This window comes from Anastrepha obliqua, chromosome 5 (genome assembly GCF_027943255.1).
Source record: "Anastrepha obliqua isolate idAnaObli1 chromosome 5, idAnaObli1_1.0, whole genome shotgun sequence".
In the NCBI taxonomy this organism is placed as follows: domain Eukaryota; kingdom Metazoa; phylum Arthropoda; class Insecta; order Diptera; family Tephritidae; genus Anastrepha; species Anastrepha obliqua.
The window spans coordinates 53,534,904-53,554,040 of record NC_072896.1 but is presented as its reverse complement, the minus strand read 5'-3'; positions in this window follow the sequence as shown (position 1 = coordinate 53,554,040).

Genomic DNA, 19,137 nt, shown 5'->3' with positions numbered 1-19,137 from the left:
ATCGAACTCCAAAAAGGGGAAGCGAAACCTCATACGTAGATCTTTTGACAATAAAATAGTTCGTTATCATAAATAAAGAGTAATAAAGTAGATTTTTCATGAGTATTGTGAAATACATATTCTTCTAAAAAATTTTAATGTATCTAATTGTGATATAGATTTAATGGACGGGATTGTATTTGTGTGTATATTGTTATTTTCTTTTTTTTAATACCTTTTACATTGTTTCAGCTTATAACAAATTTTTTCACTCTGTTTACTTTTTAGAGCTTGAACTGACCCGGAAATTGACCTGATGTGGTGAAACTGACCCGGATTCGGATTCAGCGACCCCAAAAACCCTTAAGATAGTATGGTTAGGGTCCATTTTTACAGATTTTGATGATTTGACCTTGAACTGACCTGATGGGGTGAAACTGACCCCGGATTCGGATTCAGCAACCCTAAAAACATATAGTAACCGAGGTCAAGTTTCTGGGACTTAAAATTTTTTTTTTTTGTGGGGCTGTGTTATCAGAGTGGCCAAATCAATCAAGCATTGTACAATATAAATCATACCTCAAACATTTTTTTGTACAGTTTTAGTTAGTTAAATTAATCATTCAATGAATTAATAAGAAGTAGAGTTATTTCGTTGACAATTGTGTATAAGTTAACACAGCGATACTGGCATAGTGTCGACAAACATGCATGTGTGTGATACATACATATATGTACGTTTGTACGGCGATGGCTGGCCGTCAGCATCGGTCAAGTCACTTTTGGTTATTGCCGCTGTGACTATCCCACACCTCGCTTAAGTACTTTTTCGGTATGCCGACGTTTCGCATTTTGCGGAAACGAATCGTGCGCATCATACAGCCGAAAGAGTTGTCACTAAAAAGCACTTAAGCGCGGTTAGTTTTTAGTATAATCTAGACAGTGTAAGCCACAGTGTGGTAGTAAAGTGAAATAGTGAAGTGAAGAAAAGAAAAATAAAGTGTTTTATTTTAAAATGAAAAATAAAGTGTTTTATTTTAACTGGCGTCCAACTCAAGTGGCCTAAGGGTGGTGTTACCCCAGATCCCACAACACAAACATTAAGTTAAGAAGTGCAAATCTAAAATGAGTGAAAAAAAAAAACTGAAATCCAAAATATTCTACTAACGTTTTAAGAAGTGAAGCTAAATGAAAAGCTGGAGTAAACAATTGTTAAGCAACTATGTTTTACTGAAAATGAAATAATCAATTATTGAAGGAATGCAGTATTAAAAAAAAAAAAAAAAAAAAAAAAAAAAAAAAAAAAAAAAAAAAAAAAAAAAAAACCTGAAATAAAAGAAAACAGACTTAAATGAAATACGAAAAAATAGCACTCAAAATTAAATGAAATGAGGTCAAATAAAACTAATGAAAACAAAATGGCAGTAAATTTAATTAAATTTCAAAATATTAATAAATAAAAAACAATAAAAGTAAATTAAAGTGGGGTGAACTGAAGTTGGATTAAACAAAATAAATGCAACGAAATGAAATTAGTGTTCAATGAGAATTTGGAAATTCTGTAGGGAGAAACCGTGTAGGGTTAACATATTTAGCGAGAGGAGGACAAATACCAAAATTTATTGATGAAGTTGTGCTGAGAGAAAGACTCTAAATCAGTGAAGGCAAAACAGATCTTGTCTTTCAAGTCGCATAGCTAAATCCCCTCATAATCTTCATACAGAGCTTGACGACAGATTTCATTTGCGTTCTTGCGTAGCATGTGCCCAATTTACCTCCACAAATAAAGCATAGTATAGCATTTTTGAACATTGAAAATCAATCATAATAATAATATAAATTATATGAAATTAAATTAAATAAAATCAAATTCAGTAAAAAAAAGTATTTAAAAACAAACATGACGAAATTAGACAATATTAATAAAAGATGGATTAAATAAATAAACTTAAATAATATGCAATGAAATATAATAATAGCAAATGTGACAAAGTGAACTAAAATAAAAGGAAACCAATTAAAAGCGAAAAATAGATAGAAAAAAAAAAACGAAAATACAGCTTAAATAAATTAAAATGGCATTAAATGATGTTATGACAGACTGACAAGAAATGGAGGGTGGATTCGAAAGTTAAAAAGAAAAGCCAAATAACAAAATAAAATTGCATCGATGTGGAATGAAGGTGGTCATTTATACTAAAAAGTGAAAAAATTAATCAAATACATATAATGTATAGGCTATATTTTATAAAATATGAATCTCGCGAAGCAATAAATTGCTTAAAACAAATACATATACATATATTGTATCAGCAGTATCAAACAAATTATACAAAAACTTATAAATATAAATACAAACTTTGCCCTAATCAAATACATATAATGTATAGGCTATATTTTATAAAATAAGAATCTCACGAAGCAATAAATTGCTTAAAACAAATACATATATATTGTATCAGCAGTATCAAACAAACTATACAGAAACTTATAAATATATTAGTAAGGAAAATAATGATAAGTAAACATACCCACATATGAATTCACATTACATAAATATTCAAATCAAATTTCTATAAAAAAACAAAACAAGGAAAAAAAACTCCTTACAAAATTGTAAGTACATACATACGTACATATATAAAACAAATTGAATTAATATATTTTTAATTAAATCTGTCGGATCAGGGACGTTCCGAGATTAAGAGGGGGAGGAGTTAACACAGCGATACTGGCATAGTGTCGACAAACATGCATGTGTGTGATACATACATATATGTACGTTTGTACGGCGATGGCTGGCCGTCAGCATCGGTCAAGTCACTTTTGGTTATTGCCGCTGTGACTATCCCACACCTCGCTTAAGTACTTTTTCGGTATGCCGACGTTTCGCATTTTGCCGAAACGAATCGTGCGCATCATACAGCCGAAAGAGTTGTCACTAAAAAGCACTTAAGCGCGGTTAGTTTTTAGTATAATCTAGACAGTGTAAGCCACAGTGTGGTAGTGAAGTGAAATAGTGAAGTGAAGAAAAGAAAAATAAAGTGTTTTATTTTAAAATGAAAAATAAAGTGTTTTATTTTAACTTATATGTAGAATAAATAGAATAATAATAGATATGTAGAATAATAGATATGAACAAACAATAAGACAATTATTAAAAAAAGAAGCAAAAACTTCTGTAAATTAGAAGTTATTTACAAACAATGAATGCAAATAGGTAACAAGGAAGCATTGCATACTGGTTGCGTCCATAGGCCAAAAATCAAAAATATCATCACAAAATACTTGGACAAAACGAACACAAATTGACACTAAAATGTTCAATCTTCAAAACGCCAAACCGGGTTTTCCGCAAATCTAACGGAACTTTCTAAAAATAGCATTGAAAGAATGAACTTGTGTACATTTTTGCAGCCCGTCTGAGCTTTGTTTGTATTTTGTCATTGCAAATTCGTACTTCAAAGTGATCAAACGTTTGACAAAGTGGTCCGATATTAATAATTTAAAATGGATTTTGTAATTGAAGGTATTTACTTTAATAAATGTTTATTTAAAGATTAATTTGATCAATTCAATTCAAACATTTTTGTGTGATTTTGAACGTCTTAACTTTTTTGGGCATTTTGTGTACGTCTTTTTTATGTTTACTAAAAGTTTTAGTTGTGTTGCCCCCGGGTGCCCCCATTGAGAGTGCCATCACTGTATTTGTCAATGTTTTAAGGTAATAATCACGAAAAGTTTAGTTGCTAAAAGTTGCTAATTAGCTTATATTCATAAATAAACTAAAGTGGGTCTTATTTATTTTCATGGGACAAATATCCACCGTTATCAGTTGATCTTTGTGTTCTTGGTTTCGTTTTCTTTTTCGTCGTTTGTTTTGTACCTTTTCTTACATTAAATTTACTGTACTAATTTATGTTTGCTTTGCACATTTTATTTTGATTGTATAGGAGCATCTTATAACTGTGTGTTTTCACGCATCCACATTTTTGATCTTTGGTGCAAAGAAAAAGGCACGAATGCCGAAAAAATGCTCAGCTCTCTATCTTTACGGGAAGTATTTTTGGCCATACTTTATCTTTATGGTAGGTAAATTTGTACTTTCTTTTGTTTTTAGTTAGTTATTCACTTTATGTAAAATTATAATATGGTAAATAACTAGTTCTAAAACTTTGCACAAAAATTAAAAAAAAAAAATCGTCAGAAATGCATGTTAGGAAATACAACAATGCCTAAATACAACCCTGTTTTAGCGCCCTCTACAGTATTTTATACATAATTTAAGTATCTATTGTAACTTGTACATTTTGTAACTACGAACTAAAATCCGAACTCTCTCTCTTAATAAAGACGTCGAGCAGAACGGACATCATCCACATGAACAGGTTATGGGCCCAGGGGTCCGAAGTGTATTTCTTTAATTCAAAAGGTTTGTTTTCTGTAATTCCGAAATATATTTAGCGCTGCAAGTCGGCCAACTATAGTATAATTACGAAGAGTGATAAAAGCGGATTTGTGGAGCTACGCGGATGGAACCAAACCATGTCCACACGGGGATGCTGCTGCCAAGTGGAGACTCAACGATCAGAAAGCATGTGCCGATATAATTTTGTCAACAAGTCCCTCGGAATTGGGACTTATATCTGACTGCGAAACTTCTCACGAAATGCGGATGAAGCTACAGTCCACCTTCCAGTCAAAAGGGCCTGCGCGAAAAGCCACCCTACTAAAACGAATAGAGCTTGCGTGAACACTTGAACAATGCACTTAAAAAAAAACTTTTTGTTCAAAGTTTTTTTTTTATAAATTTTATTTAATTTTTCTATACTGTAAAACCCGTAAGGTCGCCTATTGATGGAATGTATGTTAATGTAAGTGTAGGCATAGTATAAGATACACCCAATAATGTAAACGTAGAGTAATGCTAAGAAGAGATGTAGTATTAAGTAAAATACTTATGTCGTGGGGACAAATACTTCATTGTGAAGGGAATGTGAGACCGCGAGCATGTATTATCATGCCGAGGTTGATCGAACACACGATGTTAAAAGAGCTATGCTCTGGAGATATCGTTGCTGCAAAAATAAAGTACTGGAAAAGTGGGAACAGTGTCGAAGCTATCATAGTTTCGGCCTACCTACCCTATGACTCTGTACAGCCACCTCCTTCGAGGGAGCTAAGAGAAGTGGTCAAGTACGCAGAATCCAATAATCTGGGGCTAATAGTGGGCTGTGACGCAAATTCACAGAACATTGTGTGGGGAAGCAGCAAATGCAACCCCAGAGGTCTCAAGTTACTGGATTTTATCCTGTCATCCGATTTGGTCATTCAAAACACTGGTAACAAACCAACTTTTGTGACCAGAAGGAGACAAGAGGTGATTGATTTAACACTTACCAATAGGTCAGTTGGAAATCAAATCAACCGATGGCGAGTTTTGGAAGAGGACTCTCTTTCTGATCATCGTCTTATCGAATTCCGACTGGGAATTGACACAATATCAATACCTTCCGGTAGGAATCCTCGAAATGTGGACTGGGACAGGTATGGTGAGCTTGTAACAGAGCGATTACCAAACCTGAAAAAACTCAAATCAGCAGAAATGATTGAAGATGCGACTAAGAAATTAGAAGGTACTTTAATCAATTGCTTCGAGGAACTGTGTCCACTCAGGCAAAGCAGACAGGGGAAAGCGGTTCCTTGGTGGAACCCTGAACTGTCGAAGCTTCGTGTACGGTCCAGGAAACTTCTTAATAAGGCCTTGAAGACCAAAACAGAAGAGGACTGGGCCAATCATCGACTTACACAGAGAGAATATAAGAAGAAAGTACGGCAAGCCAAACTTGAATCCTATAGAAATTTCTGCAGTAACGTCGAAGAAATGAGGGAAACAGCGAGACTTTGTAAGGTCCTTCATTTAGACCGCTCAGTAAGGCTGGATTCCATTCGAAAACCTGATGGTTCATACACCATTTCCAAATCGGAAACGTTTAATGCTTTACTCGAAACCCACTTTCCGGGTAGTAGAACTCTCTCTGAAGGTGAGAGTGGCATGAACAACAACGGTGGCAATGGTGGAACCTCTAGGTACAGCTGGTATATTGCTAGTCGGATAGTGACAAGGGAATCGATAAGGTTTTCCTTATCTTCCTTTGAAAACTTTAAGTCCCCTGGACCTGACGGAATATATCCAGCAATGCTTAAAAAAGGAGGAGACAGGCTGATTGAGGCCCTGAAAAGGATCTTTACAGCCTGTCTTGCATTTGGTTATATACCATCCCAATGGCGACGCGTAAGAGTAGTATTCATTCCGAAACCAGGAAAAGATGACTATTCCCTAGCAAAAAGTTTTAGACCAATCAGTTTGACATCGTTCATGTTGAAAAGTCTGGAACGAGTGGTGGAGAAACATATTCGAGTGGGGGTATTGCCGAGAAGTCCACTTAGTAGAAATCAACACGCTTACCAGAGTGGAAAATCATGTGAATCAGCCTTACACGATCTTGTTAGCAAGATTGAAGCTGGGCTGGAAGCTGACGAATACACAATGGGCGTGTTCGTGGACATTGAGGGGGCTTTTGATAATGCCACTTTCGGCTCGATATGTTCTTCTGCCGAACGACACGGAGTTAATCAAGCCATTATAAAATGGATATACTCCATGCTCTCTGAGAGGCTGTTAACCGCTGGTGGGAGCGATGACGAGCAAATCACAGTCAGGGCCAAGCAAGGATGTCCCCAAGGGGGTGTTCTTTCTCCGCTGCTGTGGTGCTTCGTCGTAGACTCCCTATTAGTGGAGATGCAGGAACTCGGCTTTCATGTCCAAGCATATGCGGACGACGTCTGTGCGCTAACATCGGATAAATCCTTAAGGAGGCTTTGCACGAAAGTGCAGAGGATTCTTGACAAAATCGATGATTGGTGCATGAGACAAGGTCTTTCCGTTAATCCGAACAAAACAACCATAGTCTTGTTTACGAGAAAACGGAAATTGGATGGACTCAGTCTTCCAACACTGAAAGGTGTGACACTTGGTCTTTCCAACGAAGTTAAATATCTAGGAGTAATTTTGGATAAGAAGCTGACTTGGGAGACACACGTTTCACTGAAGGTGAATCGTGCATTGAAGATTTTTCAGCAATGCCGTAGAGCCTTTGGCAAAACTTGGGGTCTGAAACCTGCTGTGGTCCTATGGATATACACGGCACTTATCAGACCAATCATCACTTACGCTTCTGTGGTCTGGTGGCGACGGAGCATGGTTAAGTCCACAATCCGGGAACTATACAGGCTGCAAAGAAGTGTATGTTTATGCATCACGGGTGCCATGAGTACAACCTCTGGAGATGCCCTAAATGCTATGCTCGATTTGCTCCCCCTGGATCTTAAGATACAACAGGAAGCAATAAAAGCAATGTGCAGACTCCATAAATATGGTCTCTGGCACGAAGATGGAACTTCGGGACACAGAGAAATCTTTAAGTTGCTGTCGGAGCAGTGTCCACTGTTTTTGGCACCTAAAGATGACCTGATACCCACAGTTTCATTCGGAAGGAAATTTGATGTCAGATTTCCATTGCGTGAGCAATGGAGCAATCCAGGAGGCATGCAGGGAGGTTTGACGGATATTTTCTTTACCGATGGGTCCAAGACTGAAATAGGGTCTGGAGCCGGATGGTACTTAAACGATAGTAATAAGTATCACTACGCTATGGGGGGAATGGCAACTGTTTTCCAAACAGAAGTTTTTGCCATCCTAAAAGTAGCCGAATGGATAATCGAGAGGAGATGGAGCGGGAAACAGATTGGAGTCTTCAGTGACAGTCAGGCTGCATTGAAGGCCCTGGAGAACGCGAAGCAAACCTCAAAGATTGTTCAAGAATGTAAGAAGAAGCTTAATTCTGTCGCAAGACAAAACAGGCTTGTACTTATATGGGTTCCGGGACACTCCGGTGTTCAAGGAAACGAAATTGCCGACGAATTGGCCAACCGTGGATCAGCGGTGCCCCCACAGGGGCCAGAGCCAATAATCGGAATCAGTCCCGCAGGAATCAAGAACTGGATCAACGATTATGTAGGCAATCTACATAAAGAGCGATGGTCCGGTCTAGAACGCTGCAGAACTGCAAAGTGTTTTGTGACAAGTCCGAACAGAAAACTGTCAAACTTTCTACTAAAACTTAGAAGGAAAGACATTCGGTTGATGGTCGGCATCATTACAGGACACAACCCATGGGGTCAGCATATGACCACCATTGGAATCATCGAGGACCCGGTATGCCTGTCATGCTTGGAGGAGGCGGATAGCACTGAGCACTTTCTCTGTGAGTGTCCTGCCTTTGCTAGAGCGCGACTACGGGTATTGGGTTCCGATGTCATGGGAATGGGTAATATTCGTTCTCTAAAACTGGAGGATATTTACAGATTTGCCAAAGAATCTGGAAAATTCTCACAGGACTAACTATCTCTATCTCTGTCTCTATTCTTTCCTATCTCTTTCTCTGATACTTTTCTCCCTCCCTCCTTGACTATCTACCCCCTTTCCAGAGCTTTAAATACAATGGGCTTTTTAGCCTGAGTGTTTTAGGAGCCACCAAATCTCCTGGTGCTCCTTGGCTCGACCTTTTCAAATTCAAATTCAAGTAAAATAAGGCAACCCTAAATGACAAATGGAAGAAAGAATAAAATGGAAGTCACTTCCGCTTGGATCGTAAAAATAGCCAGTCGTTTTATTTCTATCAGAATTTAATCGTGAGCCATCCGGCTTTAAAATATCTGGAAATACCCACAATTTACAACTCAGGTGTGGGGTTGTGCAAACGCAACCCAATAAACTACACATTTTAAAGATAACTTTAATATTTTGCGAGATAATGGCAAATATTCGCCAAGAACTAACTAACGTGCTGACTGAGGCTGGTGTGGAATTTCCAACTACAGCAACGACAACCCAATTGCGCCGATTGCTGCGGGATGTGGTAGGAGCCACTCGGAGCACGGAAATTTCAAGAAATGACGATAATTTAAATTCTGCCGCTACTGCTGGTACTGCCGCTGTTGATGCCACTGCTACTGCCGACGTTTTCACCTCTGCTGACGACACTGCCGGTACTGACACTAATGCTGCTACTAGTGCTACTGCCGCTACTAATGCTACTGCCGCTATTGATACTACTGCCGCTATTGATATTATTGCCGCTTCTGATGTTTTCGACTCTGCCGCTACTGATGTACGTGCCGCTGCTGACGCTACCAATATTAGAAACTGTGGACGGACTAGTATGTTTATTGGTCTAGATGAAGAGATCGCAGCTTTGCAAAAGCGGGTAGAAATTCTCAAGCTGGCCAAACAAATCGAAGAACTCGAAGGCCGTCCGAAAAATCAGAGTATACGGCGTCTGGAATTTGGGGACCTTGAACATGCCATCCCCAAACTCAGTGGAGATGATGTCACTTTAACGGTGAACCAATTCCTAAAAGATTTTGAGGATCTAATGGAATCGACTGGAGCTGACGACCGATTTAAACTGCTTGCACTTCGTCGTTCGCTGACGGGCACGGCGAAAGTTTTCCTGACGACAACAGTAGCGTTGAACTATGGTGCGCTAAGAAAAGCGCTGAAAGACGAATTCGACATATCCGTCACACGGCATGAGATATATAAGATGTTGGCACAACGTCGCTGGAAGCGGAAAGATGAGTCGCTGCACTGTTATGTGCTGACAATGCAAGCCTTAGGAAAACGAGCCAATGTCAGCGATCTTGAGGTTATTGATTTTATTATTGATGGAATCGGGAATGTCCCAAACTCGCATATCCTTATGACGGCCCGAACCTTAGACGAATTCAAGACGCTGGTGATCCGTTTCCAAAACAAATATTTTGCAGTTGGCACGGCACAGACAGCAGCTCCCAAAACAACAAAACCAGCAGCCGAACAAAAAATAAAGTGCTACAATTGTTCGAAGGATGGCCACATCAAACCCAACTGCCCTTACCCTATGCGACCAAATGACGCCTGTTTCCGATGTTGGAAGATGGGGCACGATCACCGATCCTGCCCGAACCCACCAAAAGTTTTGAAGCCCCGAGAAGTTGCTGCCGTACAAGTGGATACAGACCATGACGTGGTTGGCGCATTTAATTATGTAAGTATAGTATTAAAAACCGATGTTGAACCTTTAGTTATAGATTTAATGGCTTTATTTGATACCGGTAGTCCGACTAGCTTTATCCAGGAGTCACTGGTTCCTAAGGGGGTCCAAAAGGAATGTGTAAAGAGACCAGTTCAAAAATACAAAGGCATTGGTGGGAAATATATTGAAATACTTTATGTTTTAAAAACTTTTGTTAAATACTGTGGAAAAATTGAAGAAATTGAATTAAATGTAATTTCCAATAGAAATATGACTATGCCAATTATTTTGGGCCGTGACTTCCTGGGGTTGTTTAACATTAAATTATCAAAGGCACTGAAGAAATATAGTAAGCATAAGTTGTTTCAAATACGGTCCCTTATGGAGCCAAAAAGCTTAAATTCTGTAACCGACTCGAATGCATTTATCGCAGTTGCGGAACAGCATGAGTTAGGAAGAAACCATGCTAGTAAAATCATTCTAAATGATTCCTTGTCTTTGGGTGAGTTCACTGCCGTTGACGTACCTGACATTTTCCATATTGATTTTTCATCTGACGAATGTAATGTTGACGTGTGTCCTAACATGACTAAAATCTGTCGTGATAAATTAAAGCAGCTTATTAATGATAATTATTTAAAGTCAAAAATAAAGCCCGAACCATACAAATATGAGATGAAGATTCATTTGACAACTGACGTTCCTTTCCATTCCGCCCCCCGCCGATTGTCATATTTGGAGCGCAGCCAAGTGCAATCCATCATTGAGGAACTTCGTGAAGAGGGGATCATAAGACCGAGTGACTCGCCGTATGCCTCAGCCGTAGTATTAGTGAAAAAGAAGAGCGGTAAAATCCGTATGTGCATAGACTATAGGGCCCTTAACAAACTTACCATCAGGGATAATTACCCGTTACCTCTGATTGATCACTGTATCGAATATTTACAAAATAAAAGGCATTTTTCAGTATTAGACTTGAAAAGCGGTTTCCATCAGGTGCATATGGCCCCTGAATCCATACCATTAACTTCTTTTGTGACTGAAGAATGCACCTGCGGTATTCCAACGATTTATCAATCATGTCTTTCGAGATATGGTTGATAATAGGAAAATTATTATTTATATGGACGATATTATTATCGCTACCGAAACATTTGACGAACATGTAGACCTGCTGAAGACCGTATTAACCAGACTTACCTTGCGCGCACTAAAACTCAATCTGGAAAAGTGTAAATTTGGATATGACGAAATCGAATATCTGGGGTACTCAGTAACCAGGACAGGAATACTGCCGAACAATTCCCATATTAAGAGTATACAAAATTTCCCTATACCTACTAACTCAAAACAACTGCAGTCATGCATAGGTCTGTTTTCTTATTTCCGCCGATTTGTACCTTCCTTTTCCCAGATAGCCAAACCTTTGCAGAACTTGCTTAAGAGAGACGCGCGATTCGAGTTTGATCAGGAGTGTATTGATGCATTTAACGAGTTAAAATTTAGGCTGACGCGGAGCCCAGTTTTGGCCATATATAGTCCCAAAAGGGAAACCGAATTGCATTGTGATGCAAGCAGCATAGGATTTGGAGCAGTGCTATTGCAGCGGCAGGACGATGAAAGGTTTCACCCAATATCATATTTCTCCAAAACAGCAACAAGTGCCGAATCAAAATACCACAGTTTTGAGCTGGAGACGCTAGCAATCATATATGCATTGAGACGGTTTAGGACTTACTTAGAGGGTATTCCCTTCACAATAGTAACTGATTGCAACTCACTAACCTTAACTCTTGATAGGAGGCAGCTTAATCCCAGAATAGCTAGGTGGGCCCTTGAATTAGAGAACTTTAATTATAAAATAAGACATAAGCGAGGTGCTGCGATGGGCCACGTCGATGCATTAAGCAGGAGACAGATAGGTTTAATCATAGATGTGGATGATATCCAATTCCAAATATAAGTCGCACAAGAGCGAGATAACCATGTTAAAACTATACGAGACCGTTTGGAACGCGAAAATGTCACTGACTATGATCTAATGGACGGGGTTGTTTACAAAAGAAATCAAGACGGGAAGATGGCCCTATACGTACCTCATGAGATGGAGTCTAATGTCATACGCGTGATACATGAAAAAATGGGTCATTTAGCAACTGAAAAGACACATGAGAAGCTAAAATTGTACTACGGGTTTCCCAATATGAGATTAAAAGTGGAAAGGTTTGTAAGAAATTGTCTGAAGTGCATAATGTATGCCACACCCCCACAGAATAAGGAAAGAACTTTGTATCCCATCCCCAAAACTGCTTTGCCATTTGATACGATCCACTTGGATCATTTTGGACCATTACCATCGATTAGATCTAAACGTAAACACATTTTAGTTGTTGTTGATGGTTTCACAAAATTCGTAAAACTTTATCCGTGTAATACAACAAGCACTAAGGAAGTTATTAATGCTCTTGACAAGTACTTTAGTTATTATAGTAGACCAAGGAGAATTGTGACTGACCGAGGAACCTGTTTCACCTCTTTAGAATTTAGTTCATTTTTAACGAAACGAAATGTAAGTCATATAAAAGTTGCTGTAGCTTCTCCACAGGCAAATGGTCAGGTAGAAAGAGTAAATAGAGTTCTAAAGACGATGCTGGGTAAACTGACGGATGAAATTAAGCATGACGACTGGGTTAGTAAATTACTTGAGGTGGAATATGCCATGAATAACTCAATTCACAGTACCTGTAGGGATACTCCCAGTCGACTCTTGTTTGGCGTGGAACAAAGGGGAGTAATAGTGGATGAGTTTACCGAATACTTTCAGGATACGTTGTGTCCTGATTACGAACGAGATCTTACCCAGATACGAGACAGAGCATCTAAGGCTATTACAGCTAGGCAGGAGTATGACGTTAAGCGGGCTTCAAAGGGTAGCCCTAGTACCCAATACATCCCAGGTGATTATGTGGTCATAAGGAATGTAGACACCACGGCTGGTAGTAACAAGAAATTTATACCCCGATATCGAGGTCCTTATGTCATTCACAAAAGTTTAGGAAACGACAGGTATGTTGTCCGCGACATTGGCGGTTGTCAGCTCACCCAGCTTCCGTATGATGGGGTTATCGAGGCTCACCGCATAAAAAGGTGGGTTCAGCAACCCGATGAATGCATAGAGTTGGAAAGTGATCCCCTAGGAGATTATTCTGAGTTTGATGAACCGCGCATGTTCGAGGGCGATCACTTATCAGGTTTGGCCGAGTTGTAAAACCCTTAAGGTCGCCTATTGATGGAATGTATGTTAATGTAAGTGTAGGCATAGTATAAGATACACCCAATAATGTAAACGTAGAGTAATGCTAAGAAGAGATGTAGTATTAAGTAAAATAAGGCAACCCTAAATGACAAATGGAAGAAAGAATAAAATGGAAGTCACTTCCGCTTGGATCGTAAAAATAGCCAGTCGTTTTATTTCTATCAGAATTTAATCGTGAGCCATCCGGCTTTAAAATATCTGGAAATACCCACAATTTACAATACATTATTTGAATATAAGAAAAACCATAAAATAATAAGTTATTTTTACTAAGATCGGCAGTGGATTCAAAAAATGTCAAGAGTGGAAAATACAAATAGTAGTAGTGAAAGTTTAAATATTAGTAATAGATAATAAGCTGATGTAATATGTATACATATACAAAGGAAAAAAAATGTGTGACCGCATCCAAAAGCACCATATGAAGGAAACGATGAAACATGGTGGCGGCAGTATTATGGTGTAGGGATGTTTTACCTGGTGGAACATTGGACCTTTGGTGAGAATCCAAGGTATAGCGAAAAAGGAGGATTGTTTGAATATTCTCCACACAAATTTACCGGATTTTGTTGATGAAAGTGCTTATCCAGCCGAAGAAGTTGTTTTTCAACAAGACGGGGATCGGGGACGGGGCTAAAATAGTTTCCACCTGGCTACAAAACCAAACTTTTAGGACAATGGAATGACCTGCACAAAGTCCATACCTGAATTCCATAGAAAACTTATGGGCTACTAAACTATTGCTAAAATGAAAACTGTTGTTAAGAGAAAGCTGGGAGCATATGAAAACCCTCCAAAAAATGTTGACGAGCTTTGGGAGAGAATACAACATGAATGGCCAGCTCTTGACCATGATATCATCCAAAAGTTGGTAGAGTATGCCAAAACGTATTGAAAGCGTAATTAAAAATAAAGACCTTTGGACGAAATATTGAATTGGCAACATTAATTGATTTTCAGCAAATCCCGCAATCAGTGCAAAAGTGTCCGAATAATGGAATTCTTGTTTTTTTTTAGTTTTTTCTATTTTCTTGAAGCAAATATATGAGTTTTTGTGCTTTATAATTTAAAATAATATTCAATTTAATGAAAAAAAATACATATATTTAATAATATTCCTATATTTGTATTGTTTTCATTACCTTTCTTTCTTAATGCAAAACATCCGGACAGTTTTGCTTTACACTGTATATATAATATATGTGGGAGTGACGCGACAAGACATCTGTGGCTTCACTTCACGAGAAAAAGTGAAATGAAAGTTAGAGTCAGTCGAAGAGTAACTCACACTAAGTTAAGACGTGCTTAAATTTTACGTTGTCATTTTTCATTAATTGTAATAATGAACGAGTTAACTTTTGTCTTATAATTTTTCAAATATTCATTAAATGTAATAATAAACTAGTTAAGTGGTTCTCGAGAGTTTAAACTATTTTAATTAACTCCATTAACGAGTCGCTGTCGCGTAAGTTGAGCCAATCAATAACACAACCTACATCAATTGGGGGATCAACCTATAAAATAAAACATTGATGTGCGATCAAGTTAGAATACGCAGTATATGTAAGTGGCAAAGTGCGCCACTATTGGGTTGCATTGTAAACCAAGCTGATGCTGGGATATAAAATGCACATAGATACATATTTACATCAGTTAAGAACATAATTATGATAATGATATTGGCACCGTGTGCAAAAGCATTGTTTACTCCAACGGAATTGTCATCTTATGCTAGGAAAAACAATGGTATCAATAAGCACAGCCTAACTGCAATGCAAAGCGACCAAACCAGTATCCAGAGAAACTGAATTGTTGCTACACACAAAAATGCAACGGGAGTGATCAGCATAAAAAAAGATGGACAAACATGTATGGAGAAGGGAAAAACCAAAGCTCTGCTGATTGCGCAAAAATTAGGGCATTCATTGCACGAATTTTGAAACGACCACTTGTTAGAAGCTAGCCACTTCAGTCGAAATACATAGTATTGCTTTTAACTTAAATAAAGTCTTTTGTAAAACCAAAGGGAGTGAATTTTATTTTATACATTCACTGTATCGATGATAACGTATCACATTCCATAGAAATAAAGTAGTAAATAGAAATAACAATGAGGCGATAAGTTATTCCTTGATAACGTATTACAATGACTGTTATGAAGTCAATATAGATAAATCTATTTTTTAAGAAATCGACAGTCGGGATACAACCACTGTGTAGAATATAACTCAATGTACACTTTTAATATTCTGTGAATTCCGAATGGTAGTCACGCACCAACCCATTCGGCTACGGCGGCCTGTGAGAAGAGTGATAAACTTCCACCCGTCTAGAGTAAACTAGACGTTAAAAGAAAAAAGAAGTGGTAGTCCCACAGCTACGCTAGGCCGGTGCGTAGTTTTCAAATCGAAACCGGATCCAAGGCTATTTTCAATTATTTTTCAAAACTTATGTACAATATAACACCGTATCATCGCAGACGAGCCACAGACAACAATCACTCCAGATATCACGACGACTCATCAGGTAGCTCGACTCATGAGTTCGATTTTGCCCTGCAAAGACACCGCTGCGAACCTGTCCTCTTGGCTGGTGGCCCCGTTGAAAGAAGTAGGATCAAAAACAGCCTCATTAGAGGCTCATTCGATCGGATCGGATATGTTCAAAATATCAATAATTCAAAAATACAATAATTCACTTCCTATGCGTCTCTGCCCATTTCCTATTCGGCGCGGGTATCCTACGAATTGCGGGAACCATGAGGAACGAAGCAGCCCAAACAGCTATAACAATGTGGACGGAAGCGATGCCAACACAAGAACAACTCGATTGCGTAAAACCAGACACGCGAAACGCATATTTGGCGGAGGATATGGTCTTTACGGTGGCGAAAGGCTTTATTACGAAGGCGGCGTACAGAAGAAAAATGGAATGGATGAGCCACCTTGACCGTGCTCAACGTTGTAGACATAGTCAACGCTCCAGTGACACCAACGACATGGCGAGTAATGAGGTCACACTCCACAGCAACTATCCGTCCGACGAATAAAAAATATATTTTTATTAATACATTAACCCTCGTACACGCACATGGTTCTGGCCAGGCATATTTCGATTTTGAGCTTAATTTAACATACTTCTAATTAAGATATCGAAAAATGCTTCCAGGTACCCTCCCAAAATTTAATTTTCTTTCGATCTATGCACTAAAAAATTTAAAAAAGTCCTTAAAAGAGGACGAAAAAAAAGGATTTTAAATTTACACCTTCGTACATGCACATGGTGCCTGAACAGACCCCTATATATTTTGTATGGAAACATATGGATGTTGATTCATGTTTTGTAGTTTATGGTCTTAACTAAAATACGCATTTTTGTTTTTTCACTTCAGATGATCCGGTAAGAAGTTCTTCTGCCAACGCGGAGGCGTCTTTTTTTCGAGGAGTCACCGAAAGTCACATCTCATTGGCGGAGTTTTGAATATTTTTCCACAAAAATTTCAGGGATTGTTGTTGAAACATGTATCTTTATAAGAATACTAAATTTTAATAAAAAAATTCATTATTTATATAACAAAAAAATATTGTTGATAAAAGGCCATTTTTTCCTCGAGGAAACCCATGTAACCCCTTATATTACATATTATGTTTTACATGCCATGTATATTATATATTCACATATGACACATTGTTGTTGCATCTGTCAATTCTTCTATTTCTCTTTCTTGTTCTGCTTCTGTTTGAGAGTCAGCTGTAGTTAGAGCGCTGAATAGACAACAACGACAACGTCAACCAATAAATAAAGAAAAAGCGTAATATTAAACCCATTTCCGATTTGTTTAAAGAAGTTATGATTAAATCCATAAATCAAAACTATTTTTCGGTCGCAATTCTGAGAATTGCAACCGTCCCAAATTAACTAACTTTTCACTAAGAAAGCAATTTGCAATAAATATTGTCAAATCGACATTCCCAAACGAAAATTCATATCATTCACAAATAACACAATAATTTTAATATATAAGAAGACCTTGCCTTGTTCCTCCCATTCGGTCAAGAAGTTGTCAAGCTTCAATATAATAAATAAAAAACAAATTTATTTTTTTTTAATAAAAATCACGACGCGGTAACGAAATTGGCGCAGTCGGTAGGATCCTAGTGAAAAAAAGGGATCCACTGATACGAATCGCGTTCGAAAAAAAAAACTAATTTTATATATATTTGGTGCAGTGAAAGCTTAGATATAAAAATCAATCCAACACCATCAAAGTACAGTGAACCACGGAAAGCAGTCAAAGCAAACAAAATTCAACAAAATTATTCGAAGCAGCAGACAACACGCATTTGATCAAAGAAGGATCATGGCGGAACAGCCTCAATTACCAAGAGTGGACATGGTCAAAAATTCTGATGGACTGAAGTTTGTACGCAGACCTAAAGGGCAACGTTTAAATCCACGTTACTCTAAAGGTACTGTAAAGCATAATGGTATGTATTGTATATGCTGTGTGTATGTATGTACGTACATATATATGCGGTGTGCATTAACGTTCTCTGCAGTACCGTTACTTTAATTTATTTGTTTATTTAGTGTTAAAGTGAAGAGCGCCCGTTGCTTCCTTCTTAGCTTTTTCCGGCAATGGAGTGGGTCCAATTCATAGAATTAATGGCATAATGGACAGATTTGTGTACAAAGATATTCTCCAGACCATTATGCTGATCCACGCTGAGGAAGAAATGCCACTAAGTTGGATATACCAGCAGGACAATGATCTGAAGCATACCGCTAAATGTGTGAAAGAATGGTTTGTTGCCGATAAAATTGAGGTATTGCAGTGGCCTGCACAATCACCCGATCTCAACCCCATAGAGAATCTATGGGAGATTGTAGATCGGAAAATAGAAATTTTATTTTCTGGTTTTGGTGGTATGGGAAGTTTTGTGCTTTAGTTTTGTCGTACACTGTATAAGTAGGTGAAATTATTTTTAAGTTTTAGTCGTAATTACCTCTTTAATAAACCAACAGCGCATAGCGCTTAAAAAATATCTTTGGTATTTCAATGAGCACATAGTGCTCCATAACTACAAATGCTTCTTATGCCTTCTCCCGAATTCATAAAGAGATTTCGTATTACATTTCACTATAAAACTCATTAGTATTCTATTCCTTTTGTCCAACAACTTTGTTTTGACTCGTAATAAATGACAAAAATAAACGAAATAAAAAAATGTTTTTTTTCTGCGTCCCGAAATTTTTTTCAGGTATATTTTCCCTTTCAGAGGTAGCTGATTCTATGTCAAAACGAAATAGAAAGGTAAGAAAACAAAAACATTTAAATCATTCAAATAAAAATTTAAAGGATGGAGTCCTTACAGACCACAGTAACAAACCTGACGGGAGCCGTCAATGCGCTCCCCGAACAAGTTTGGAGTATGGAGAAGCGGATCTCTTCCTTAGATTCCTTAAGATCCCGGCTCACTCTCCAAGACTCTGGAAGGAGTGAGGGTGGTGTTCGCGAACCAGAGGTGGAACCTCGAGCTCCGGCTACGGAGGCTGATCTAAGGGATATTTCTAGACTTCCAGACTCCGTAAAAGAATTGCAGGCATTCGACGGGAATCCTGTCCAATACGTCTCGTGAGTGCACTCTGTCGATAGCATCCTTAATGATTTTAAAGAAGTAAGAGATAAGCCAATTTATCGGG